Source organism: Elephas maximus, chromosome 11 (assembly GCF_024166365.1).
Source record: "Elephas maximus indicus isolate mEleMax1 chromosome 11, mEleMax1 primary haplotype, whole genome shotgun sequence".
Classification (NCBI taxonomy): domain Eukaryota; kingdom Metazoa; phylum Chordata; class Mammalia; order Proboscidea; family Elephantidae; genus Elephas; species Elephas maximus.
This window is the reverse complement of record NC_064829.1, coordinates 12125627-12142576: the sequence shown is the minus strand read 5'-3', so window position 1 is coordinate 12142576 and position 16950 is coordinate 12125627.

The window sequence follows — 16950 nt, the reverse complement described above, 5'->3', positions numbered from 1 at the left end:
CTTTGGGTGGTATTGACATCTTAACGATATTAAGCTTTCCAATCCATGAACATGGACTATCCCTTTTTTTTTTTTTTTTAATTTTCTCTCCCCTACTTTTTTTCTTTTTTTTATTATTGTACTTGAAGGTTATGGAACTGGCTTCTCATTGAACAGTACACATATTGTTTTATGGCATTGGTTAACAACTCCATGACATGTCAACGCTCTCCCTTCTCAACCTTAGGTCACCTGTTACTAGCTTTCCTGTCCCCTCTTGCCTTCTTGTCTTTGTCCCTGGGCTGGTGTGCCTCTTAAGTCTCATTTTATGGGCCTGCCTAATCTTTGGATGAAGGATGAACTTCAGGAGTGACTTCATTACTGAGCTAAAAGAGTGTCGGGGGCCATAATCTGGGGGTTTCTCCAGTCACTGTCAGGCCAGTAAATCTGGTCTTTTTTCGTGAGTTAGAATTTTGTTCTACCTTTTTCTCCAGCTCTGTCTGGGACCCTCTATTATGATCCCTGTCAGAGCAGTCAGTGGTGGTAGCCAGGCACCATCTAGTTGTACTAGACTCAGTCTGGTGGAGGCCATGGTTGTTGTAGTCTGTTAGTCCTTTGGACTAATCTTTCCCTTGTGTCTTTAGTTTTCTTCCTTCTTCCTTGCTCCCGAAGGGGTGAGACCAGTGGGATGTCTTAGGTGGCTGCTCACAAGCTTTTAAGACCCCAGATGCTACTCACCAAAGTAGAATGTAGAACATTTTCTTTATAAAACATGTTAATGCCAATTAAACTAGATGTTCCCCAAGACCATGGTTCCTATAGCCCTCCACCCAGCAATTTGGTCCTTCAGAATTTTGCATGTGTCTACAGAACTTCCATGACCTTGCCTTGTGCAAGTTGTGCTGGCTTCCCCAGTATTGTGTACTGTCTTACTCTTTACCAAAGTTACCACTTTTCTATTGTCTATTTAGTGTGTTTCCATCCCTACCCCCCCTCGTAACCATCAAAGATTGTTTCTTTTTGTGTGTAAATCTTTTCATGAATTTTTATACTAGTGGTCCCATACAGTATTTGTCCTTTTGTGATTGACTTATTTCACTTAGCATCACGCCCTCCAGATTCATCCATGTTGTGAGATGCTTTGCAGATTCATCATGGTTCTTTATTGTTACATAGTACTCTACTGTGTGTATGTACCATAGTTTGTTTATCTGTTTGTTGGTGGGCATCTAGGTTGTTCCATCTTTTGGCTATTGTGAACAATGCTGCAGTTAACATGGGTTTGCATATGTCTGTTCATGTGACGGCTCTTATGTCTCTAGGATATATATATTCCTAGGAGTGGGATTGCTGGATAGCTTTCTGAGGAACTGCCATATCGTTTTCCAAAATGGTTGTACTATTTTGCATTCTCACTAGCAGTGCTTGAGAGTTCCAGTCTTCCTGGAGCTTCTTCAACACTTGTTATTTTCTGTTTTTTTTTTTTTTTAATTCATGCCAGGAATGCCTGGGTGAGGTGGTATCTCATTGTGGTTTTGATTTGCATTTCTCTAATGGCTAGTGATCTCAACCATTTCCTCATGTGTATGTTGGCCACTTGAATGTCTTCTTTGGTGAAGAGTCTGTTCATTTCCTTTGCGCATTTTTTAATTGGGTTATTTGTCTTTTTGTTGTAGAGGTGTTGGATTTTCCAGTAGATTCTAGAGATTAGAACTTTGTTGGATTTGTCATAGCCAACAGTTTTTCCCCAGCCTGTAGGTTCTTGTTTTTACTCTTTTGGTGAAGTCATTTGATGAGCATAAGTGTTTAATTTTTAGAAGATCCCAGTTATCTAGCTTATCTTCTAGATTTTGTGTGTTGTTTAATATGTTTTGTATCCTGTTAATTCCATTTATTAGGGCATCTAGCGTTGATCCTATTTGTTCTTCTGTGACCTTTATAGTTTTTGGTTTCATATTTAGGTCTTTGATCCATTTTGAATTAGTTTTTGTATATAGATCCTGTTTCATTTTTTTGCAGATGGACATCCAGTTTTTTTGCCAGCACTATTTGTTGAAAAAGACTGCCTCTTCCCCATCTGGTGGATTTTGGACCCTTGTCAAAGATCAGGTGAACATAGGTGGATGGATTTACATCTGGGTTCTCAATTCTGTTCCATTGGTTAATGTATCTGTCATTGTACCAGTACCAGGCTGTTTTGACTACCTTAGTTTTATAGTAGGTTCGAGACCTCCTACTTTATCTTATTCAATAGTGATTTACTTATCCAGGGCTTCTTCCCTTTCCTTATAAAGTTAAATATTAGTTTTTCCACCTCTTTAAAGAATGTTGTTGGTATTTGGATTGAGATTGCATTGTATTTATAAATTTCTTTGGGTAGACATGTCTGTTTCACAACGTTAAGTCTACCTATTGATGAGCATGGTATGTTTTTCCATTTCTGTAGATCTCTTTTGGTTTCTTGCAATAGTGTTTTGTAGTTTTCTTTGTATAGGTCTTTTACATCCCTGGGTAGATTTATTCCTAAGTGTTTTTTTAGGGGCTATTACAAATGGCATTGTTTTCTTAATTTCCTTTTTGTCATTTTCTTTATTGGTGTATAGGGATCGAACTGATTTTTTACATTTAGCTTGTATCCTACTACTGTGCTGAATCTATTAGTTCCAGTAGTTTTCTCATTGAGTCTTTTGGGTATTCTATGTATAGCATCATGTCATCTGCAAGTAGGGATAGTTTTACTTCCTCCTTACCAATTTGGATGCCCTTTATTTCTTTTTCTTGCCTTATTGCTCTAGCTGGGACTTCCCAGCCCAGTGTTGAATAGGAGTGGTGATAAAGGGCATCCTTTTCTTGCTGTTATTCTCAAGGGGAATGTTTTCAGCCTCTCTCCATTAAGAATGATTTTGGCTGTTAGTTTTGTATAGATGCCTTTTATTATATTGAGTAATTTCCCTTTTGTGCCTATTGAGAGTTTTTTTCAGGAATGGGTGTTTAACTTTGTTGAATGCCTTTTCTGCATCAATTGAGATAATCATGTGATTCTTTTATTTATGTGGTGGATTACATTCATTGGTTTTCTAATGTTGAACTATCCTTGCATACCTGGTATGAATCCTACTTGGTCATGGTGTATTATTTTTTTGATATGATGCTGAATTCTGTTGGCTACAATTTTGTTGAGAATTTTTGCATCAAATTCATGAGAGAAATTGGTCTGTAATTTTTGTGTGTGTGTGTGTGGTGTTTTTGCCTGGTTTTGGTATCAGGATTACGCTGTCTTCATAGAATGAATTCAGAAGTATCGCTTCATTTTCTCCGTTCTGAAATAGTTTGAGTAATACTGGTGTCACATCTCTGAATGTTTGGTAGAATTCCCCAGAATAATCCTTTTTATTTCAGTTGGGTCTGTTGTAATGTCCCACATTTCATTTCTCATTTGGTTTATTTGCACCGCATCCTGTTTTTCCCTTGTCAACTTGGCAAGTGGTTTGTCGATTTTGTTGATCCACTCAAAGAACCAACTTTTGGTTTTGTTGATTCTATTATTTTTCTATTTCATTTATTTCTGCTCTGATCTTTATTATTTCCTTTCTTCTCGTGGCTGTGGGCTTCTTTTGCTGTACTTTTCCTATTCGTTCCAGTTGTGTAGCTAATGTTTTTATTTTATCCATTTCTTCTTTTGTGATGAGTGAATCTATTGCTATAAATTGACCTCTGAGGACTGCCTTGCTGTGTCCCAAAAGTTTTTGTATGATGTGTTTTCATACTTGTTTGATTCGAGGAATTTTTTGATTCTGTCTTTGATTTCTTCTTTACCCAGTGGTTTTTAAGCAGGGTGTTATTCAGTTTCATGTAATTGGTTTTTTTTCCTTGCTTTTCCTGTTGTCAATTTCTACTTTGGTGACACTTTGATCAGAGAAGATACTTTGTATTATCTCAGTGTTTTGGATTTCATTGAGGGTTGCTTTGTGGCCTAACACGTAGTCTACTCTGGAGAATGTTCCATGTGCATTGGAAACAATGTGTACTTTGCTGCTGTTCGGTGAAGTGTTCTATATATGTGTATGAGGTCAAGTTGGCTAATTGTGTCCTTTAGATGTTCAGTATCTTTGTTGAGTTTCTTTTTCGATATTCTGTTCTTTACCGAGTGTGGTGCATTGAAGTCTGCTATTATTGTGGAACTGTCAGTTTCTCTTTTTAGTGCTGCTAGAGTTTGTTTTATGTATTTTGGAGCCCTGTCAATGGGTGTGTTGATATTTATTATGGTTGTTTTCATGATGGATCATCCCTTTAATCATTATATAGTGTCATTCTTTGTCTTTTATGGTAGATTTTATTTATTTATTTTTTAATAATTTTTATTGTGCCTTAAGTGAAAGTTTACAAATCAAGTCAGTCTCTCACACAAAAACCCATATACACCTTGCTACACACTCCCAATTACTCTCCCCCTAATGAGACAGCCCACTGTCTCCCTCCACTCTCTCTTTTCGTGTCCATTTCGCCAGCTTCTAACCCCCTCCACCCTCTCATCTCCCCTTCAGGCAGGAGATGCCAGCATGGTCTCAAGTGTCCACCTCATCCAAGAAGCTCACCCCTCACCAGCATCCCTCTCCAAACCATTGTCCAGTCCAATCCATGTCTGAAGACTTGGCTTCAGGAATGGTTCTTGTCCTGGGCCAACACAAGGTCTGGGGCCATGACCACCGGGGTCTTTCTAGTCTCAATCAGACCATTAAGTCTGGTCTTAGGAGAATTTAGGGTCTGCATCCCACTGCTCTCCTGCTCCCTCAGGGGTTCTCTGTTGTGTTCTCTGTCAGGGCAGTCATCGGTTGTAGCCGGGCACCATCTAGTTCTTCTGGTCTCAGGATGATGTAGTCGCTGGTTCATGTGGCCCTTTCTGTCTCTTGGGCTCGTAATGGCCTTGTGTCCTTGGTGTTCTTCATTCTCTTTGATCCAGGTGGGTCGAGACCAATTGATGCACCTTAGATGGTTGCTTGCTAGCGTTTAAGCCCCCAGATGCCACTCTTCAAAGTGGCATGCAGAATGTTTTCTTAATAGAATTTATTATACCAGTTGACTTAGATGTCCCCTGAAACCATGGGTCCCCAGACCCCTGCACGTGCTACGCTGGCCTTCAAGCATTCACTTTATTCGGGAAACTGCTCTGCTTTTGGTTTAGTCCAATTATGCTGACCTCCCCTGTATTGTGTCCTGTCTTTCCCTTCACCTAAAGTAGTTCTTATCTACTATCTAATTATTGGTGTTTTGGGTATCTAATTAGTGAATGACCCTCTGTCACCCTCCCTCCCTCTCCCCTCTCGTAACCACGAAAGAATGTTTACTTCTCAGTTTCAACTATTTCTCAAGTTCTTATAATAGTGGTCTTATACAATATTTGTCCTTTTGCAACTGACTGATTTCACTCAGCATAACGCCTTCCAGGTTCCTCCATGTTATGCAATGTTTCACAGATTCCTCACTGTTCTTTATCGATGCATAGTATTCCATTTTGTGAATATACCGTAATTTATCCATTCATCCCTTGATGGGCACCTTGGCTGCTTCCATCTTTTTGCTATTGTAAACAGTGCTGAAATAAACCTGGGTGTGCATGTATCTGTTCATGTAGAGGCTCGTTATTTCTCTAGGATATATTCCAAGGAGTGGGATTGCTGGATTGTATGGTAGTTCTATTTCTAGCTTTTTAAGGACGTGCCAAATCAATTTCCAAAGTGGTTGTACCATTTGACATTCCCACCAGCAGTGTATAAGTGTTCCAGTCTCTCCACAGCCTCTCCAACATTTATTCTTTTGTGTTTTTTGGATTAATGCCAGTCTTGTTGGAGTGAGGTGAATTCACATCGTAGTTTTGATCTGTATTTCTCTAATAGCTAATGATCGTGAACATTTCTTCATATATCTGTTAGCTACCTGAATGTTTTCTTTAGTGAAGGGTCTATTCATATCTTTTGCCCATTTTTTACTTGGGTTATTTGTCTTTTTGCAGTTGAGTTTTTGCAGTATCAAGTAGATTTTAGAGATCAGGCACTGATCAGAAATGTCATAGCTAAAAACTTTTTCCCAGTTTGTAGTTAGTCTTTTTACTCTTTTGGTGAAGTGTTTGGATGAGCATAGGTGTTTGATTTTTAGGAGCTCCCAGTTATCTAGTTTTTTTTCTACATTATTTATAATGTTTTATATACTGTTTATGCCATGTATTAGGGCTCCTAACGCCCCTATTTTTTCTTCCATGATCTTTATCGCTTTAGATTTTATATTTAGTTCTTTGATCCATTTTATTTTAAAGACAGTTTTTTCTGAGATTAGTATTGCCACTCCTGCTCTTTTTTGGTAGTTATTTGCTTGATATATTTTTTTCCATACTTTGATTTTGAATAAATTTACATCTTTGTTTTTAAGGCGTGTCTCTCGTAGGCAGCATATTGATGGAGTCTGTTTTTTTATCCATTCTATCACCCTGTATCTCTTTATGGATGCACTTAGGCCATTTACATTGAGTGTAATTATTAATAGGTGTGAGTTTATTGCTGTCATTTTCTAGTTTTGTGTGTGTGTGTGTGGTGCTGATCTTTTCTTCGTTCTTCTTAGCCTCCTGCACTGAATTCCTATTGTTTGTGGATTTATTTTGTCTTTATAGATTTTGTTTTTACTGAGACTTTATGTTTTCCTTCTTTATTTTTTTTCTGGAGAGAGGAGAGACAACTTTATTTCATTGTGTAAGGAAAGGAAACAGTAACGGCTGCTGCCTCAAAGACTCCTCAGTGATGGCAAGGGGGAAGGTTATACTTTTAAGGGATTTACAAATAGGAAGTTCATACAAGTTACATCAACAACACTCTTAATCATACTGTGCAGGCATGATGGGGCTTACGTATAGCTTCATGCATCACATGTTCAGAAAATGGCAGTTAAACTCCACGTAGAGGAGGGGAAGTTACTATGTATGAGGTTTTTTTTTTTAATAATTTTTATTGTGCATTAAGTGAAAGTTTACAAATCAAGTCAGTCTCTCAACACAGAAACCCATATACACCTTGCTACACACTCCCAATTGCTCTCCCCTTAATGAGACAGCCAGTTTTCTCCCTCCACTCTCTCTTTTCTTGTCCATTTTGCCAGCTTCTAACCCCCTCCATCCTCTCATCTCGCCTCCAGGCAGGAGATGCCAACATAGTCTCAAGTGTCCACCTGATCCAAGAAGCTCACTCCTCGCCAGCATCCCTTTCCAGCCCATTGTCCATTCCAATCCATGTCTGAAGACTTGGCTTCAGGAATGGTTCTTGTCCTGGGCCAACAGAACTTCTGAGGGCCATGACCACCGGGGTCCTTCTAGTCTCAGTCAGACCATTAGATTGGACTTACAAGAATTTAGGGTCTACATCGCACTGCTCTCCTGCTCCCTCACGGGTTATCTGTTGTCTTCCCTGTCAGAGCAGTCATTGGTTGTAGCCGGGCACCATCTAGTCCTTCTGGTCTCAGGATGATGTAGTCTCTGATTCATGTGGCCCTTTCTGTCTCGTGGGCTCATAATTTCCTTGTGTCCCTGGTGTTCTTCATTCTCCTTTGTTCCAGGTGGGTGGAGACCAATTGCTGCATCGTAGATGGCTGCTTGCTAGCGTTTAAGACCCCAGATGCCACTCACCAAAGTGGGATGCAGAATGTTTTCTTAATAGATTTTATTATGCCGATTGACTTAGATGTCCCCTGAAACCATGGTCCCCAGACCCCTGCCCCTGCTATGCTGGCCTTCGAAGCATTGAGTTTATTCAGGAAACTTCTTTGCTTTTGGTTTAGTCCAGTTGTACTGACCTCCCCTGTATTGTGTGCTGTCTTTCCCCTCGCTGAAAGTAGTTCCTATCTACTATCTAATTAGTGAATGCCCCTCTCCCAGCTTCCCTCCCTCCCCCCTCTCGTAACCACGAAAGAATGTTTTCTTCTCAGTTTCAGCTATTTCTCAAGTTCTTATAATAGTGGTCTTATACAATATTTGTCCTTTTGCAACTGACTAATTTCACTCAGCATAATGCCTTCCAGGTTCCTCCATGTTATGAAATGTTCCACAGATTTCTCACTGTTCTTTATCAATGTGTAATATTCCATTGTGTGAAATACCATAATTTATTTATCCATTCATCCATTGATGAGCACCTTGGTTGCTTCCATCTTTTTGCTATTGTAAACAGTGTTGCAATAAACGTGGGTGTGCATATATCTGTTCATGTAAAGGCTCTTACTTCTCTAGGATATATTCCAAGGAGTGGGATTGCTGGATCTATTTCTAGCTTTTTAAGGAAGCGCCAAATCAATTTCCAAAGTGGTTGTACCATTTTATATTCCCACCAGCAGTGTATAAGTGTTCCAATCTCTTCACAGCCTTTCCAACATTTATTCTTTTGTGTTTTTTGGATTAATGCCAGCCTTGTTGGAGTGAGATGAAATCTCATTGTAGTTTTGATGTGCATTCCTCTAGTGGCTAATGATCGTGAACATTTCCTCATATATCTGTTAGCTACCTGAATGTCTTCTTTAGTGAGTGTCTATTCATATCTTTTGCCCATTTTTAGATTGGGTATTTGTCTTTTTGTAGTTGAGTTTTTGCAGTATCATGTAGATTTTAGAGAGCAGGCGCTGATCAGAAATGTCATAGCTGAAAACTTTTTTCCAGTCTGTAGGTAGTCTTTTTACTCTTTTGGTGAAGTGTTTGGACGAGCATAGGTGTTTGATTTTTAGGAGCTCCCAGTTATCTGGTTTTTCTTCTACATTCTTTATAATGTTCTGTATAGGGCAGGTTTTATACTGTTTATGCCATGTATTAGGGCTCCTAACCTTCTCCCTATTTTTTCTTCCATGATCTTTATCATTTTAGATTTTATATTTTGGTTTTTGATCCATTTTGAGCTCTTTTTTGTGCATGGAGTGAGGTATGGGTCTTGTTTCATTTTTTTGCACATGGATATCCAGTTATGCCAGCACCATTTGTTGAAAAGACTGTCTTTTCCCCATTTAACTCTTTTGGGGCCTTTGTCAACAAGTTGATACTGCTCATTTTTGCATGGATTTATGTCTGGATTCTCAGTTCTGTTCCATTGGTCCATGTATCTGTTGTTGTACCAGTACTAGGCTGTTTTGACTACTGTGGTGGTATAATAAAAAAAAAAAAAAATTTTTTTTTTTTTATAATAGGTTCCAAAATCAGGTAAAGTAAGGCCTCCCACTTTGTTCTTGTTTTTCAGTAATGCCTTAATTATCCAAGGCCTCTTTCCCTTCCATATGAAGTTGGTGATTTGTTTCTCCATCTTGTTAAAGAATGTCGTTGGGATTTGGATCGGAATTGCATTAAATGTATAGATTGCTTTTCGTAGAATAGACATTTTTATAATGTTAAGTCTTCCTATCCACGAGCAAGGTATGTTTTTCCACTTCTGTAAGTCTGTTTTGGTTTCTTGCAGAAGTGCACTGTAGTTTTCTTTGTATGAGTCTTTTACATCTCTGGTAAGATTGATTCCTAAGCATTTTATCTTCTGGGGGGCTACTGTAAATGGCATTGATTTGGTGATTTCCTCTTTGATGTTCTTTTTGTTATTGTAGAGGAATCCAACTGATTTTTGTATGTTTATCTTGTATCCTGATACTCTGCTGAACTCTTCTATTAGTTTCAGTAGTTTTCTGGAGGATTCTTTAGGGTTTTCTGTGTATAAGATCATGTCATCTGCAAATAGAGACACTTTACTTCTTCCTTGTGAATCTGGATGCCTTTTATTTCTTTACCTAGCCTATTTCCTCTGGCTAGGACTTCCAGCACAATGTTGAATAAGAGTGGTGATAAAGGGCGACCTTGTCTGGTTCCTGATCTCAGTGGGAATGCTTTCAGGCTGTCTCCATTTAGAGTGATGTTGGGTGTTGGCTTTGTATAAATGCCCTTTGTTATGTTGAGGATTTTTCCTTTTATTCCTATTTTGTTGAGAGTTTTATCATGAATGAGTGTTGAACTTTGTCAAATGCCTTTTCAGCATCAATTGATAAAATCATGTGATTCTTGTCTTTTGTTTTATTTATGTGATGGATTACATTAATTGTTTTTCTAACGTTGAACCATCCCTGCATACCTGGTATGGATCCCACCTGGTCATGGTGAGTTATTTTTTTGATATGTTGTTGAATTCTATTGGCTAGAATTTTGTTGAGGATTTTTGCATCTATGTTCATGAGGGATTAGGTCTATAATTTTCTTTTTTTGTGGGGTCTTTACCTGGTTTTGGTATCAGGGATGTGGTGGCTTCATAGAATGAGTTTGGTAGTATTCCGTCTTTTTCTATGCTCTGAAATACCTTTAGTAGTAGTGGTGTTAACTCTTCTCTGAAACTTTGGTAAAACTCCGCAGAGAAGCAGTTCGGGCCAGGGTTTTTTTTTTTGTTGGGAGTTTTTTGATGACCTTTTCAATCTCTTCTTTTGTTATGGGTCTATTTAGTTGTTCTCCCTCTGTTTGTGTTAGTTTAGGTAGGTAGTGTGTTTCTAGGAATTCATCCATTTCTTCCAGGTTTTCAAGTTTGTTGGAGTACAGTTTTTCATAGTAATCTGATATGATTCTTTTAATTTCAGTTGGGCCTGTTGTAGTATCGCCCATCTCATTTCTTATTTGGGTTATTTGCTCCCTCTTCTGTTTTTCTTTTGTCAGTTTGGCCAGTGGTTTATCAATTTTGTTGATTTTTTCAAAAAGCCAGCTTTTGGTGGTGTTAATTCTTTCAATTGTTTTTCTGTTTTCTATTTCATTTAGTTCAGCTCTAGTTTTATTATTTGTTTTCTTCTGGTGCCTGAGGGTTTCTTTTGTTGCTCTCTTACTATTTGTTCAAGTTGTAGGGATAATTCTTTGATTTTGTCCCTTTCTTCTTTTTGGATGTGTGCATTTATTGATATAAATTGGCCTCTGAGCACCACTTTTGCTGTGTCCCAAATGTTCTGATAGGAAGTGTTTTCATTCTCATTGGATTCTATGAATTTCTTTATTCCCTCCTTACTGTCTTCTATAATCCAGTCTTTTTTTGAGCAGGGTATTGTTCAGTTTCCAAGTGTTTGATTTCTTTTCCCTGCTTTTCCTGTTATTGATTTCCACTTTTATGGCCTTATGGTCAGAGAAGAAGCTTTGTAATATTTCAGTGTTTTGGATTCTGCTAAGGCTTGCTTTATGACCTAATATGTGGTCTCTTCTAGAGAATGTTCCATGTGCACTAGAAAAGAAAGTATACTTGGTTGCTGTTGGGTGGAATGTTCTGTATATGTCTACGAGGTCAAGTTGGTTGATTGTGGCATTTAGATCTTCCGTGTCTTTATTGAGCTTCTTTCTGGATGTCCTGTCCTTCACCGAAAGTGGTGTGTTGAAGTCTCCTACTACTATTGTGGAGCTGTCTATCTTTCTTTTCAATGCTGATAGGTTGTTTTATGTATTTTGCAGCCCTGTCATTGAATGCATAAATATTTTATATGGTTATATCTTCTTGGTATATTGTCCCTTTAATCATTATATAGTGTCCTTCCTTATCCTTTCTGATGGATTTAACTTTAAAGTCTATTTTGTCAGAAATTAATATTGGTACTCCTGCTCTTTTTTGATTGTTGTTTGCTTGATATATTTTTTTCCATCCTTTGAGTTTTAGTTTGTTCATGTCTTTAAGTGTAAGGTGTGTCTCTTGTAGGCAGGATATAGACGGATCTTGTTTTTTAATCCATTCTGCCACTCTCTGTCTCTTTATTGGTGCATTTAGTCCATTTTCATTGAGGGTAATTATGGATAGGTATGAATTTGGTGGTATCATTTTGATGTCTTTTTTTGTGTGTTATTGACAGTTTCTTTTTCCCACTTGATTTTATGTGCCGGGTGGATTTTCTTTATATATTGTCCTTTCCTCATATTTGTTGTTGTTGATTTTGTTTCTGCTGAGTCCGTATTTTTCCCTTGTATTTTATTTTGATGAGTAGGATAATTTGTCTCCTTTGTGGTAACCTTATTATTTACCCCTGTTTTTCTAAATTGAAACCTAACTTTTTATTGCCGTATCTTCCTCTCCATGTGGAAGGTGTATGATTACATTTCTTTGTCCCTGTTTGTTATTTTAATGTTGTCTTCTTTTATATAATAACATCGCTGTTACCCTGTTTTGGGCTTTTTTTTTTTTTTTTTTTAAATAATCTTGCTTTCTTTTTTTGGATTTCCCTGCGTGGGCTGACTTCTGGTTGCTCTGCCCAGTGTTCTAGTCTGGGGTTGATACCTGATATTATTGATTTTCTAACCAAAGAACTCCCTTTAGTATTTCTTGCAGTTTTGGTTTGGTTTTTACAAATTCCTTAAGCTTCTGTTTATCTGGAAATGTCTTAATTTCACCTTCATATTTAACAGAGTTTTGCTGGATATGATTCTTGGCAGGCAATTTTTTTCCTTCAGTTTTTTAAATATGTCACCCCATTGCCTTCTTGCCTGCATGGTTTCTGCCCTGTAGTCCGAGTTTATTCTTATTGGCTCTCCTTTGTAGGTGACTTTTCGTTTATCCCTTGATGCTCTTATAATTCTCTCTTTATCTTTGGTTTTGGCAAGTTTGATTATAATATGTCTTGGTGACTTTCTTTTAAGATCTACTTTATGTGGAGTTCGATGAGCATCTTGGATGGATATCATCTCATCTGTCACAATATCAGGGTAGCTTTCTGCCAACAAATCTTCAACAATTTTCTCTGTTTTTTCTGTTATCCCCCCCTCTTCTGGTACTCCAATCACTTGTAGGTTATTTCTCTTGGTAGAGTCCCACATGATTCTTAAGGTTTCTTCATTTTTTAAAATTATTTTATCTGATTTTTCTTCAAATATATTAGTGCCAAGTGATTTATCTTCAAGTTCAGAAATTCTGGCTTCTACTTGCTCAATTCTGCTCCTCTGACTTTCTATTGAGTTGTCTAATTCTGTTATTTTATTGTTAATTTTCTCAATTTCTGCTTGCTGTCTATGGATTTTTTTGTGCTTATTAAACTGTTCATTCTGTTCTTGAATAATCTTTCTAATTTCTTCAATTGCTTTATCTGTGTGTTCCTTGGCTTGTTCTGCATATTGCCTCTTTTCCTTCCTGATGTCTTGAAGGGCTCTGTATATTAAACTTTTGTATTCTGCATCTGGTAATTCCAGGAATGCACTTTCATCTAGAAGATCCCTGGATTCTTTGTTTTGAGAGCCTGTTGAGGTGATCATGATCTGTTTCTTAATGTGACTTGATATTGACTGTTGTCTCTGAGCCATCGATAAGTTATTGTGTTAGTTTTTGCTTGATTCCTGTGTCATAACTTCTTTGTTTTGTTTTGGTATACCCCTATGGGTTGCTTGAGTAAGCTAGCTTGATTATTTTTGTCTTTGGAGCTCCGGTGTCCTGTCCCCACGTGGCTAGATTTGTTATCAGGTATATCAGTCTAGGAGTCCATTCAGTTTTCTCGTATGAATTCAGCTCAGGTTTCCAGGTAGCTGACCATCAAGTGTGTGGTACAGGCTTTGTCCTACAGTCTTAGAGGGGCAGGGGTGATTGGCGTATATACCGGCATCTGATTGCAGCAGGGGGTCACGCTCTAAACAAGGCAGCGGGCTGAGAACCAACCCCCGAGTGTCTCTGAGGAAAACGCGTCCCTATTCCCTAGAGCATGCTGGTGGTTGGGTTCTGCTCATGGACCGTGGGTACCCAAAGTTTCTGGTTGTAAGGACTGGGAGGTACCAGTTATCTTTGGACCCCTGTCGTGGGTGGTGGGGTGATCTGAGTGGAGCTACCAGTCTTTAGGTCCCTGATGTGGGTTGGTGAGGACCTTGTTTAATAGGCAAAGCAACCTCAAACATCAAACATCCACCTCTCCACTGCACAGCTGAAATGGTTGCAGTCTGTCAACAAGGGCCTATTCTCCTGAAATAGGCCCACACAGGTCCATGCAGAAGGGAAAGGTGCTCAAGGTCCATGGACTCTTTATGCCTGGATAGGAGCCACTTCTGTCCTGAGCTCCCCCAGTTAATGGAGCTAGCAAATTATCTTTTCGTCCCAATTGCAAATTTTTCCTTCCCCTAGGCCGGGAGGATGGCTCTAGGTGCTCAACAGGGCCTATCTTAGGCCCAGGGATTGAGCTGCTGAAGCCAGGGGGCAGGGGGCACACTAAAATATACACAAGTACTTTTGCCGAGAGCGCCGTTGTTCTCAGGTTCCGGAGGTGTGAGTAGGCTGTGCGGCTGGCTGCTTCTCCCTGAGGAAACTGTGGCTGAATGCTAGTACCAGCCCGCGCCGCTGCCGCCGCCACTCCAGGAATGGTGCCCGAGGGCTTCCCGCGATTCAAGTCCAGTAACTCCTCTCCACTTCTGAATGGTCTTTTCATCTCCCTGTCCCTCAGTTCATTGTCAAAGCTTGCCTTTGATCCTCAGGGCTCCCAGCTTGTACAAGTACACTCGTTTCACTTGTTTCTTCAGGTCTTTGTTGTAAAGAGGGCTCGCCAGAATCGTCTGTCTATTCAGCCGTCTTGGGTCCGCCTCCTTCTGTCTTCTTTATTTTGATGAGTAGTTTGTTAACTTTCTTTGTGCTTATCTTGAAATTTACCCATATCTTTCTAGATTTGAATCAGTCTGTTACTGCTTGGTATCGCCTTGTCTTCCTTTCCATTAGAAAGTTCTATACCTACGCCATTTATTCCTTCTTTTATTGTTCTGACTTTTGTCACTTATAGATTAACCTCTCTGGTTCCCTGTTGTAAATCTTTTGGTTTTGAATAGTCCTTGAGAGTTCGTTTCCTAGGTTAATATCTGACTAATGCAATCTTACATCCTGGATTCAGGCTGTGGTCTGATGTTGTCTGTTCTCAAACCAAAGAACTCCCTGTAATAATTCTTGTAAGTTTGGTCTGGCTTTTACATATTCCCTTAACTTCTCTTCATCTGGAAATGTTGCAATTTCACCATCATATTTGAACGAGAGTTTTGCAGGATATATTATTCTTGGTTGGCAATTTTTTTCATTCAGGTTTTTATATATGTCATCCCATTGTCTTCTTGCCTGTGAGGTTTCTGCCAAGTAACAGAGCTTAGTCTTATGGTTTCCCCTCTGTATGTAACTTTTCGCTTTTCTTGGGCTGCTCTCAGGATTCTTTGTCTTTGGTTTTAGCAAGTGTGATTATGATATGCCTTCATGGTATTCCTTTGGAATCTGTCCTATTTGGGGTTTGTTGAGCTTCTTGGATGATCAGCTTTTTATCTTTCGTAATATCAGGGAAGTTTTCTGTCAGCAATTCTTCAATGATCCTCTCTGTGTTTTCAGTTTTCTCCCCTGTTCTGAAACTCTGATCACTAGCAAATTTTTGCTTTTGATTGTATCACACATCATTCTCAGGGTTTCTTCATTTTTTTTTCTGATTTTTTCTCAAACAAAATGGTATCCAAATATTCATGTTCAATTTGCTGATCCTGTCTTCCGTTGTTTCAAACCTGCTTCTCAGCACTTCTGTGACACTGTCCATTTCTGAACTGTTGTTGTTTATGTTTTGGATTTCTAATTGTTTTTGTGTGGTTTCTAGTTGTGAATTTATTTTGGCATTTTGTTCCTGTGTTATTTTCCTGAATTATTCCATTTTTTGTCTGTATTTCCCATGAATTTGCTTTTTCCACAGATTTGTCCATTTTTTCCTCGTTTTTGTCTGCTTTTTGCTTCAACTCTTAATTAGCTCTGAATATTAGAGATTTGAATTCCTTATCAGGTAGTTCCAGTGCCTTTTCTTCTACTGGAAAGTCATCTGGTATTTTATTTTGGTTGCCTTCTAGAACCATCCTGTCATTTTTTAAAATATGTTTTGATACTGTCTGCTGTCTTCGGATCATTCAGTAGTTATTTTCTTCATTTATTTCTTGTAGATTTGTTTCATCTTGCTTTTTTGTTCTATTTGTTATGTCTGAGCAGGTAGGCTGTGCATTTTTGTTGTTTGCTTGCCTGTGGGCAGAATACTTTTCACCTCCTTGTCCAATGAGCAGGGCTAGTCACTCAGCTGGGCAGGTCCAGCTGAAGGGAGGGGCCGGAATGTGTTGTTTGTGGCACATACTGGGGCCAACAAGGCAGGCTAGGGGAAGGTGAAGGGCACGTTCCAGTACTACTGTGCTACTTGGGGGTGCGATGTTAAGTTCATGGTGCAGTTAGGAAAGGCGGGGGGAGGCTGTGATGTGCGGGGCTAAGTTGGGTGTGGAAAAAAGGGGAGAGCGAAATAGGAGCCAAAAAAAAAAAAAAAGTGCTAAGGGAGCCTGCCGTTGAAGTGGAGAGATGAGAAACCTAGAAATGTCAAAAAAGAAAAAGAGAAAAAAATGTCTCCAAGAATCCCACCAGTGACCAGGAAAGTGAGTGGCTCCCAGGCCTTGGGGAATAGCCCATCTAGAGCAGGCGGAAATGGCACACAGCACCAGGTGTTCAGGAAAAGAAGGAAAATAGAGATGAGAAACTGAGAATTAAGGAAAACAAAAAGAAAAAATAAGTGAATAAAAAAAGAAAAGAAAAAGGAAATGCTGTCCGGGATCCGACTGGTGACTGGGGAAGTGGCTCCCAGGGTTTGGGGCTCAGCCCATGTAGAAGAGGTAGAGGTGGCACACAGCACAGTATTCAAGGACAGTGAAGAGAGACGAGAAACTTGAGAAATGAAGGAAGACAAAAAGGAAAAAAATAAAAATGAATGCTCCCAGGGATCCCACTCTCGCAGATGTGCAGACTGGGGAAGTGGCTCTCAAGCCATGCAGTATAGCCTGGCTAGAAGGGGCACAGATGGCACACAGTGCCAGGTATTCAGGACAGAGGGAAAGGTCGTAATTATAGACAGGCAAGAAACTGAGAAATGAAGAAAAAGAAAAAGAGAAAACAAAAGAAAAAAAGGCCCCGGGGATCCTACCAGCGTGACTGCACAGACCTAGGA